Source organism: Cydia strobilella, chromosome 9 (assembly GCF_947568885.1).
Source record: "Cydia strobilella chromosome 9, ilCydStro3.1, whole genome shotgun sequence".
Classification (NCBI taxonomy): domain Eukaryota; kingdom Metazoa; phylum Arthropoda; class Insecta; order Lepidoptera; family Tortricidae; genus Cydia; species Cydia strobilella.
The window spans coordinates 7796049-7808833 of NC_086049.1; the positions used below are offsets into that span (position 1 = coordinate 7796049).

At 38.5% G+C, this 12785-nt stretch overlaps 1 protein-coding gene across 2 annotated transcripts in view; it reads left to right on the forward strand.

Moving 5' to 3' along the window:
- LOC134744249 (uncharacterized) overlaps nucleotides 1-12785 on the forward strand; it is a 45377-nt gene that overhangs the window by 1291 nt on the left and 31301 nt on the right. The gene's annotated exons all lie outside the window — the stretch shown is intronic.

Below are 12785 nucleotides of genomic sequence, written 5' to 3' on the forward strand. Positions count from 1 at the left end.
TGATTACGACTCTTGAATACCCTTTGGATACCCTATATATCCCTTAGGATAATTTGATAAACTAATCTTAGGCCAGGATTACACTTGTAAGTTTTACTTACGTAAGTAGGGACACAGTTATACTACAGGATGAGATATGAATATCGTTATCTCATTCCAGCAAATAGCTTTGTCCCTACTTACGTAAGTAAAACTTACAAGTGTAATCCTGGCCTTAGGTATAGTTCTGACTCTGACACTTAGACATTTACACCTCTAAATAATTTTAGTTTTTTTTTATGTAGGTACCTGTGGTTTTTTAGGGTTCTGTACCCAAAGGGTAAAAACGGGACCCTATTACTAAGACCCCGCTGTCCGTCTGCCCGTCTGTCTGTCCGTCAGGTCTGTCTGTTGAAATTTTCACAGATGATGTATTTGTGTTGCCGCTATAACAACAGATACTAAAAAGTACGGAATCCTCGGTGGGCGAGCCCGACTCGCACTTGGCCGGTTTTATTGTTTAATATTATTATTATAGTTATTTTATGTAATTCGACATTAAGGAACCTTATACATCTCTAAGTAATTGCAATACGTTAGTTTGAATTGGTAGTTGCAGTTAGTTGTATTTTATAATTGCTATTGCTTTTATATACATTCTGTTACCACCTACGGGAGAGCGGTGTCTCTTGACACAAGTGTCATTGTACGCTTAAAAAGAGGCACCTGCCCAGTTATAACTACGTTTGTTTGTGCGAACTCAATAAACATTTTTATTATTATTTTTATTATTTTTTATTATAATTGTTGATGTATTATTATTATTATTTTGCTTGTATGTAGGTTGTGTATTAATATAAGTAGCTCCATTTTAAATTGGAATACAATATTTTTGTAGCAGTAGCCCTAAAAACCCATCTCACCCCCCTTTCATACCTTCTTTCCCCATTCATAACCTAACTCTCCCCGCGAACCCTACTCACCCCATTTTACGGTACCTACTTATAGCAGATTCATCAAAAATAGAAAATATTGCTACATCAAACTGACGAAAAAATCTGAGCAAAAATTGTGTTACTTTAAATGACTAAAAAATACCGAATTTATAAATAGCGGAAATGCTACATGTAATATAACATATTTATTTTGTAACATTTCTTTTCACTAAACGTAACTAAAATATTTCACAGGAAATATAACGATATTTACTTTTTGCAAATATATGAGATTGCATGCACAATCGCACACATGTGTAATTGTGTATCATTTATATAGCAGAATTCTTCCAAACGTCGGCCAATGAATACATTTTTCTCCATTTCTCTCGCTTAGGAGAAATTAATGGGACCATTGCGAGAGTTGGAATGTGATTAGAAGGCCGTTGTTGGGTCAATCAACACTCGCAACTTAATTTATTTACGAAATCAGTTTCACAATTCCTTTTCATGTTGGTATTATAATTACAGCGCGTACAGAGCCCAAGTATTTATATGTATAGTATAAAAGCATATACATACTTACCTTACAGTCTTTATCTACTAACCAGATAATGGGGTACCCATTAACGGGCTACAGTGAAGCATTTTGAACTGATGACGCTAGGTCTGGCGTCTTAATTATCTATTATAATTTGTAATTCCGCTTCTCTTTTAATAAACAATTAGCGATTACATCAAATTGTGTAAGTATACGTATTTTATATAATGGCAATATCCAGAGGTAAATTATTTTTCTTTGCTAGGGAGTCTAAAACACAAAATCAGTGTTCTGAAAGTTGATTCACCCGGCTACGTCTATCTTAAGTTAATTTTAATTCACGTGAAATTAAATGTTTTATTATAATTTTATTAAGGAAGATTAATAAATCCCGGAAATTAGGTCTCATACGCAGCTATAACAAGCCTATGAAGATAAGATACTAAAAATAACGAAGCGTATGAAATGTACAGAATACCAATTAACCACCCTATGCGGGCAAGAATGTCGAAATTCGTTCGCTATGCTGTATGCCATTGTTACGTCGTTAGAGTAAATTCGTTACAGCTCAGACTTCGTAGGTAGCTAATTCGTAATAGTTATTTACGATACAAGTGCGGAAAAGAGGCAATTCGAAACGAGTGGCGATAAATTAAAACACGACCGCAGCGAGTGTTTTAAATCGACATGAGTTGCGACTTACCTATATTATGATATAATATCTGGGAGACTGAGCTTTGCTCGGAAAACATATAAAAATTCAAAAATGCGCGTTTTTCCAGAGATAAGACTAGATCAATTTTTCGGACCCGAAAACCCCCTATTAGCAAATTTTATCGAAATCCCCGAAATATATAAATATATATAAGTAGATAGATAGATATATACAAGAATTTCTAGTTTAAAGGTATAAGATGATAATATATTATTGTTCTAATTAAAATTTAGATGCGAGTAATGCGACACAAAATTAATAAATTTTGACTATATGAAACAACAACACAAACTGAACTGAACTACGATGTCGTTGACAGTTTGTGGTTAAGTGCAACCAGAATTTGTAATTACTTACCTACTTATATATTTTTATAAATGGTTTGATAGTAGTTAGGTATTATTAATTTAGGAGGCATATTCACATCAAAACACAATCGTCCCGTCCCACTCGCATGATGTACAAACAGCAACACTTAACTGTCCATCGGTGGACCTTATGCATTTTGTAATACGAGTAAGGTTTACGAACTGTCAGTTAACACTAACAGTGTGGGCGATGATATCTTTAAGGTCCGGTCAGTTGTTCGGAACTGTCAAATTTTTGTTCTAACTGACAGGCCGATATCGTCCGGCGGACTGATAGTCAGTGGGCCCCTTTAAACACACAATCGTAAAGATCTTATTTGAAAGAGCCTGGTGATATAAATGTACTGGAAACAAAAATTGTAATATAATTTCAATCTCTTTAAGCCACAAATAAAAATACAGCAGAAATCGCAACCGGCATGCACTTCGGCGGCGAGAATATTCAAAAGACAACACTCTAAACCGCCATCCGCCACTAGGGAGGCGAAATATCTATAGATAGAGGTTAGTATCGGAAAAAGGTAAACCATTTATAGAACAATGAAACTTCTCTAATTAGTTAATACCTCTTTTTCTCCAATATAAAGGGGCCCACTGACTATCAGTCAGCCGGACGATATCGGCCTGTTAGTTGTTCGGAACTGTCAAATTTTTGTTCTAACTGACAGGCCGATATCGTCCGGCGGACTTATAGTCAGTGGGCCCCTTTATGCTCGGAAATGTTCACCTTATTGTAGCAAAAATAGCACGGGAAGTTCTTCATTATGACCAAACTCAATAAAAAAAAAACATTGTACCTACTGTTTTAGCGTACGGGATGTTATACGAAAATCCGTTAGGTACTGTATTGTTCATATTATTAAAGTCGCGTCTACGGGTCATTTTCACCAAACAAGCATTTTTGTTGTATTTCCATTCCAATGCTGATTTCATATAATATAGATAAAGATAAAAGATAAAAATCATTATGGTAATTACATACAAATTATATTTTCATTTCTCATGCTCTGAAAGAGGGTCATTGTTGTTCTAAAAGGTGTGCAGAAAATGATACGTGTCTGCACTAGAGCATTTTACGTTCCAAGTACGATTTTTTCTATTTTTTCACAATAAGCAATTGAAATTTTGGGTTTAAATGAATTAGTTATAAAATTTCCATTCTGATATAAATATCCATATTCCATAAATAACGATACTTTTGCCTAAATTGTTATTTGAAAGTACCCTCAAGAAATACTATAAAAATGTATACTTAGTCATGTTTTTAAAATAACACATGCATTTTACTTACCTCGTATTCGAAATGAAAAGTAGAGTGTTTAACTCGGGTGAAAGGCATCATTTCAGCCTCGGGCTATTGGCGCTCTCACTGCGTTCGAGCGCCAAAATACCTCGGCAGAAATGAGTGCCTTTCATCCCTTGGTTAACAATCTACTATTACCTACTTGTTGGCAGAATCAGCATTTTGCATCGTCAAAAACAAAAATTATAAGCACAATAATCAAATTCATACAATAATAGGTGTATAATAAATTTATAATAATTTCCAAAGCAGACAAAAGAAGAAGTTTTAGGTAGGTACATTAGACAGTTATTTAAAGGTCTAATTTATCTAAAAATAATTAATTATTAAGCTGCATGCAGTCGTTCTTGTTTTGATTCAATTTAGGCCAAGCAGTTTTATCGTTAAGATACTCTTCGACACTGTAGTATCCTTTTTTCATTAAGGAGGTTTTTAAATATTGTTTTAAAGTTTTAATTGGCAAATTAAACTCCTCTTTGGGCAATTTGTTATAGAATAATATACATTGTCCCAAAAAAGATTTATATACTTTACGCACACGAAACTTGTGCATTGCAATGTTATGATTGTGTCTAGAACTATTCATTTTCTTAAAGGAATCTATGTTCTTAAGAGCATAAACAATACACTCGTAAATATATTGGGATGTTGCTGTTAAGATGTTTATTTCTTTAAATCGATCTCTTAATGATTCTCGAGACCCCATCTTGTAAATAGACCGGATGGCTATAAGTATAATGAACTCTGATAAATCGTACAAAAATAAAATGAAGCTAATGTTTTTAATAAAAACATTGGCTGATAATATCAGTAATATAGTTGGCCAAGCAAATCTTGTCCGTAGAAAAAGACGCGAAAATCAAATTTTCTATGGGACACGTTATCCCTTCGCGCCTACATTTGCCGCGTATTTCTGCTGACAAGATCTGCTTGACCAACTATAGTTGTTAAATGTCGGCCATAATAACCTATCGGCATTATCGGCAATTTACTAAATGAAAAAAAAAAACAGACAACAATAATAGCAGTAATAAGTGTAATATATGGCACAGCAAGCAATAGGTACAACTATTCGTAACGTATCTCGCGAGGCACTCGGCGAACCGAAAATGTCGTCCATAAATTGAAGTAGATGGTTATGAGGTCGCCAGTGCGTGCCGCCTATTGTAGTCCCTGTACTCCCGTCTATTCATCATAATGTCGCGAATTTTATTGCCCTAACTCATGTTTTGTTTCTTTCTTTAGCGACAGTAGTTTCAGCGTTTTCCATTGCTTTTCTTTACGATATAATTTGATTGATTATGTTCAAGACTCGCCCGGAAAATGAACGAACTATATTTAACACAAAACAAACGTAAAAATTTATTGTAGTAACTACAAAGATTTAAGTACATTTCGTTTCCACTGAGGGTTCACTATGATATAGTTTATGGTTTTTGTATTGCAACTCAATAAAGTTACAAGTTGCGCTAAATGTAAATATGGTAAATATGGGTGCGCCAAAGTTCACATAAAATTGCGACTTCGATTATTGGAAGTCCGAAAATGTTTGTTATATAATTTTATATCATAATGATCATTACTTATAACTTGTCTTTGCGCATAACTATCATAACACCAAATCATTCATGTTAATAATGTCAATCATAATAAATATCTGTAATACTAATGTTAATTTTCATATATTCTTTTAATATAACGATTTTAAATAATAAAATTTTATATCATATTTATTTTTTAACAACGATTTTAAGTAATAAAATTTTATATCATATTTATTTTAAACTTTACCTGGTTTTATTTATAAACTGTCAGGTATCTTGCATCCACACCACATTCAACTTGCTATCAAAAAAGAAATACAGTCCCAGAGTCGGGATAGGTACGACGATGAGCGAAGCGAGGAGGAGTGTTAGGTTTCTTGTGTTCCTCAGAGCGGAAAAAGGAGCCCCGCGAAGCGGGGCTTCGTCGACTCCTTGGCGGGCCGAAATAGCTTAATAGGCTAGGTACATGATCAACAAACACGTTTAAGAACGACAGTTAACGCGATTCATCATTATTTTGCGATCTACCGCGCAGATATCGCCACGAAATATGTTAGTGCGTACCCACAATGTACTACGAAAAATCGCTGTGTACGTTCCAATACTCCCATACTTTATATGTTATGCTTTCAAATACATATACAAATTAAGTTTATAATTAATAAGTTTATTATAAAAACCATTATGAGTCGTGACGAATAGTTGGAAATGACATTATGTTGTTAAAAAAATCTGTCTACAGATAATTATGAGCAATGATTTTGGTAATACAAATTTATATACAACAAATTTGTACGCAAAAAAATTATGACAAATGATTATTATGATCAAAAAGCGTTATTATGAAAAATTATATGACAAGTAATGTTATGTGAGCCAATATGGACCCGGTAAATATGCTTTTGTGGGATCCCTTTGTTTGACATAATTATTGAAAGTCATAATGTAATGATTGTCAGATTATCATTAGTCATAATTCTGAAACCGTTAACTTTTCAGGATTTTCGTAAGGTTATCCTATAGATAAGTTAGGTTAGGTTTGTTTTATGCAAGGGCCTGACACTCTTTGATAGAGAAAGATAGTCTTATTGCGATTCCTATAAGAGGAAAGAGAAAATAGTGACATGCTTTGTCCTTATCACCAACCGGGTGGCATCATAGGTAGGTGGCGATGGCGAAATACCGAAATTTATGAGAGTGAAAGAGAAAAGTCCTATGCTGCCCAAATTTTGTATGAGTATTCTTTCTCTTAGCCCCGGTCGTTCGGTGGCGCGTCTATAACTACTTGTATATACTATCTATGGTTTTATGGCACTGGCGCTATGGAGCTCATACCATAGAGGCACTCCTCCCGTCCTTCATGGAATGGCTGAGGAGCTCCTATGGGACCGTAACATTTAGGTTGGCACAGGTGATGACCGGACACGGATGCTTCGGTCATTACCTGTGCAGAATAAAGAGGGAGGCCAACCCGGCTTGTTATGAGTGTGGCGCGCCGGATGATACGGCCCAAAACACGCTTGAAGAATGCAGTCGTTGGGCCGTAGAGCACCGCACCATGACTACGGCTCTTGGAGTAGGAAACCTTTCGCTGCGCAACGTAGTAGCGGCCGCTAAAGGAAATGGACGGCAGTTGCCTAAGGAGGCAACTAAGAAGAAAAGAAGCCTGGGCTGCCTAAGAAGGCTGGGAGACCGACATTTCAAAGCAGGAGGCCGCGAAAAGGGAGCTTGAGAGTAGGGCTGACGCGCACACGAACCGACGCAGACGGCGGGGAAGAAGACGGGCACAATTTGCCGCCCGTTTAAATCCCTAGCAGGGCCAGCGGGCTGTGGGGCCCCGCACAACACGGCGCTACACGATTGGCGGAGGGTCAAACGTCTCTGACTCTCCTTTCCATCGGTGTGGGTACTCTGGCGCAAGATAAGCCAGGACCGCCGGAAGGAGTCACGGTAGAATCTCAGGCATCCCATGGCTCCTTCAAAACGGTAAGACGGGTGACGCCGGAGTGGCTTTTATTGGGTTAAAACACCCATGGTTCAGGAACAAATATCCGTGCTCATCACACAAATAAATGGTCTTACCAGATGCCGATGAAGCCGATGGTCCCGGATTCAAATCCTGGGGGCCTACCGCGAACCACGATGGGATTACGTACAAATTTACAAGTGCGACAGAGAGGCAACACGTCAAACGTGGTTCGCGGTAGGCCCCAGGATTTGAACCCGGGATCATCGGCTTCATAGGCAAGCTCACTAGGCCAGACAGGTCGTCAAATGTACGCGATAAGACCCGTTTTTCTTTAAATTATCTTGTACCTACCTTCAATTTTTGAAAGTTTTCAGTTATCGTATCTAGTCTCCGCGTTTTTTATTTATTTTTTATTTATTTAATAAATCTTACAGCTATCCTTACAGTTACCCAATGCGATAGTGTCTATTAACCTTAAAAATAATAAATTACTACTATAACTATACTACTACTATAACTAGGTATATACATACTATAACTAAGAATAACACAACACAAACAATGTAACTTTTACAAATTCACTCTCGGAACAGTAAAATACGTCAGTTCGATTGGCAACTTCGTTAAATGTGCGCAGGGCTCTCGTCCAAGGGGCCGTGCGCATCAACCCGGTGCGCGCGTGCGGCTCGGCCAGCAGGGGCGGCCTGCGCCTCCGCCACACGTACCGTGGGGGCGCGTAAACACCTATTGACTTTAGTAACTCTGGGTTACTGACCTTTCCACGCACTAAGCTAAATATATAAGAGGCTAGTGCCAATTCCCTTCTAACCTCTAGCTGGTTATATCCCACCATTCCGAGCACAAACAGGGTTGGATACATTCGAGGATAGAAGGGGTACACTCCATACAACTTTAGGTACAAGAACCTGATGAATTTATTTTGGATTCGTTCCAACATAAACTTGTATTTAGCCTCATTTGGGCTTGAGGCTATGCAGGTTTGAGGATGCAAGTATGTACGAATTGTAAGAGTTCCTTCATGAGTTTTCTATAGCCTAAAATGCCTAGGTTATCCGTAAAAAAATCCAAGGAAGAACAATAATTCGAAATAATTATCTACTCCCGGTCTATTACTCACTCACTTCACTGGCTCAGTGACACCTAAAAGGATCTTGGCCTCTGACACCAGAGAGCTAGAGACACTATTCTGCGCCGCTCGGCTGGTGATCTTCTAGTCTACCTGACACATCGTTGGGCACAGGCAATCGAGACAAAGGGTGAAGCATTGGCTGTTAGTTTGGATATAGCGAAGGCCTTCGATCGCGTCTGGCACAAAGCACTTCTTTCGAAGCTACCATCTTATGGGCTTCCCGAGAGATTATGTGTATGGGTCAGTAGCTTTCTAGCAGACAGAAGCATAAAGGTCGTAGTTGACGGCGAATGCTCAGACTCCATGTCTGTGAATGCTGGTGTCCCCCAAGGCTGTGTGCTATCACCCACGCTATTCCTTCTGCATATCAATGACATGCTGCAAATCAGCGGAATTCATTGTTATGCTGATGATAGTACGGGTGATGCCTCTTACACCGGCCGTACCAATATCTCTCGGGAAAACGTCATCGAGAGCCGGAACAAACTTGTGTCTGAAATTGAGACTTCCCTAAAAGAAATCTCTGAATGGGGTCGACTAAACTTAGTCCGTTTTAACCCTGCCAAGACACAGGTTTGCGCGTTTACCGCAAAAAAGTTAAAGTTTGTCGTATCACCTCGTTTTGAGAGCACTCCCCTGACTGCCGCAGCCAGTATCGGAATCCTCGGCGTCGACATTTCGAGTGAAGTCCAGTTCCGCGGCCATTTAGAGGGTAAGGCCAAATTAGCCTCAAAAAAGCTCGGTGTGCTCAACAGATCGAGACAGTATTTCACGCCGGCCCACCGCCTACAGCTGTATAAAGCGCAGGTTCGCCCACACATGGAATACTGTTCTCATCTATGGGCAGGGGCACCCCAATACCAGCTTCTCCCTCTGGACCGCATCCAGCGAAGAGCGACTCGAATTGTCGACTGCCAGCGTACTTCGGAACGGCTTGACTCCTTGGCGCTTCGTAGAGATGTGGCGTCGCTCTGCATTTTCTATCGCGTGTATAACGGGGAGTGCTCCTAGGAATTGTTCGGATTAATCCCTGCAGCTTCTTTTCGCCATCGCCCTACGCGACAACATTACCATCCTCACCACTTAGATGGTTGGCAGTCCTCAACTGTGCATTTCTCTAGAAACTTCCTGCCTCGCACAGCTAAACTGTGGAATGAACTGTCGCCTGCGGTATTTCCGGACCGATATGACCTTCAAACCTTCAAGAAAAGAGCGTATTCCCATCTTAAAGGCCGGCAACGCACTTACAACCCCTCTGGTGTTGCGGGTGTCCATGGGCGGCGGTAATCGCTTTCCATCAGGTGATCCGTCTGCTCGTTTGCCTCCTATTTCATAAAAAAAAAAAACTTCACGCCAGTTGGATATTCCGAGGGCGGACAAGTCTTTTAGGGCTTCGTCGCTTCAGCGGTATCTGGGACGCCCAGACGGACGTTTTCCGCCCGGGTGCCCCAACATACGCTCTCCTCACAGCACGATCCTCTCCCATCCTCTCTAGGTGACCAAGCCAGCGGAGTCGTGTGGCTTTGATCTCGCCAATTATATTGGGCACCGCAACCAGCTCCTCTAGCTCCCTATTCTTCCTACGCCTCAAAGTTCCATCTTCATCTCTGATAGGCCCCAGAATCGTCCGCCAGATTTTCCTCTCCGCCACTAAGAGCTTACCTACTCTCTTCTTTCTGCCCGGTCTATCAAATAAACCAAATTAAAAGATATGAAGTAATAAATCCCTAGAATACCGAAATATTCCTAATCACTATTCCTTATAAGCGGAGTATGTAGTAATAAGAGTAAGGTGGAATGCGTATCTGTCAGCTTGAGAATTACATTACATCGGTAATAACAAATTCTCGGGATGATGTTAGAATCCCGCTTGTTGTTTGCGTATAAGAGACCCGTGTCGGGTCGCGACCCGCATCCTTGCTTTTCATAACACTACGCTGCAGGTTACCTACAGAACTGCATGCAACAAGCATAGCAAGCAGAATGTTTACGTTCCCGATTTCTAAAGGCAAGTCAATTCATTAAAGCTGGCGCGGGATTTAACCTTAAGCAATGGAGGGAAGCGTTCGGGTGTTCTCGGCTCCGTTCGGCTCAGCGTTGCTACGAGCAATTAGGTATTATGGTTGGCATAACTTGAGTCAGGTCTAGGGGTGTAGTCAACTGTCTGGTTGATAAGGGGGTTTGTATGATGAGGGGCTCTATCGAAGTATTTACGAGAGGCCATCTGGAAGAAACTTTTTATAGATTGTAGGCCTAGGTCTCGATGGAGGTCGACGTTGCGGACATACCAAGGCGCGCCGACCGCCCTTCTTATGAAACGATTTTGCAATGTTTGCATAGAATACAACTTTGCTGTTGAGGAGTGGGCAAACACTACACTTGCGTAGGAGAGCACCGGGCGAACGCAAGTCTTGTATCGTCATCACATGGATATGATAGAGCTAATATTACTCTAAACTCGTACCATAAAAAAAAAAAAAAAAAATGGCATAACGACGTTCTTTTGCGCGCACAACCACAGATAAGATAATGACTTGAATTTTGACAACCCTAAATAGGGATAGTGCCATATATTAAAAAGGGTCAACATGATTCGTCCCTGAATCGCTGTCAAACTTCGGTTTTGTAGTAAGTTTCCTTTCTGTACCGGTAGTAGGTAGGTAGGTACTATTATTTATTCTGTGCCTAAAGTGGTGAAGTGTCAACACTTTCAGCTATACGTGATCAATTTTATACCTACCAATTTTTTTGATCCATTGGTTTAGTAGTTTAGAAGTAGTTTGGTGAGTATAATTAACATCTTTTACAATGCATGTGCTCGAAAAGTGCGTTTCCTACGGAGCCATATCATGCGGAAAGTACTACTTTTCCGCACTAGTGCTTTTTGTTTTCATTTTTTTTACAGTACATATGGTGCTACTTTCTCGCACTAGTGCGGAAAAGAGCACTTTTCGTGCATATGTCGAAAGTTTAAAGGGCCATATGTACTGTAAAACGTTGTACGATACACGTGCGAATAGGTAATTCGCAACTCGTGCCGATTTAAAACACTCCTTTTAATAATTAAACTTATTTGCCATGATATGTTTTTTTATTTACTCGCACAATGCATAGTAAAACATTGTATGATACACGTGCGTAATAGTACATTTCGATGCTAGTGCGGAAAGTATGTCATTACTTCACAGTACCGAGACTCGGGACGAGTGAAGAATGACATATCCGCACGACGAAAAAATAAGAAAAGCAACAAGTAAGGAATAGAATCCGAAACTTATATTTTATTAATTCTGTGACATCATTGACATTGACATTATGAAGAGGTGTTTTCTAGCTTTTGTTTGATAGATTAAATATAATAGATTTTGTTATCATTATGTACCGCTCTAGTATAAGTTACTCTATGTTATTATTCAACCCACTTCAATGAAAGTTTTTTTTTCAAATGCATGTTCTATAAGACAGAAACAATTGTAAATATTAAAACATTATACTATTATTACCTAAATATCGTTATTTACGATTATTTGTGTATCGTATATTTATAAAAATAATATCGAATGTTGACTTTGGAAACTTAAAACATTCTTGCAGTAAGAAAATACGCCTCTTCTTTGACAGGCGTTCCGTTCCATTCAGACAACTTATTAAGAACGGTTTTTCAACATTAAAAAATATACGTGTTATAATTCTTATATAGGTAATGATGAAGAGGTAAGTAATAAAATATGAAATATGCATATTTTTCGTATTCTTACATTAACACTAGATTTTTATGTTGATTACCACGTTTAAAGAAAACTAATATTAACACTCATCAATAAGTAGTCATGAATTGGAACAAGTAAAAATTTAAAAAAATTGGAAAATTAAAAAGCACTAGTTCGCGAAAACCAACTTTCCACACGCTAAACAGCCACGAAAAGTAGCACTTTTTGAGCAACTGTATTAACCCTTTACCTACGGGGACTTTGTACACCCAGTATGTTTAGTTAAACTAATCACTTGGTGCATTTATATTCACTAGTATTTCTTATTTCACGCTTAATATTAATCACTAAGAAATTAAAGAATTTTAAGTTACTATTAGCGAATTTCTCAAGATTAAGTTTTAAAGTATTAGTTTATTATATATGTAACACAACTAAATACTTAAATGATGATAATAATTGAAATACAGCAAAAATTCAATTACTTAAAATGTTGCATAGAAACAAGTCTCTGCTACTGCCGAAAAATAGTGATGTGCGCATATCGATACAACTGTCGATATTTCTGTAA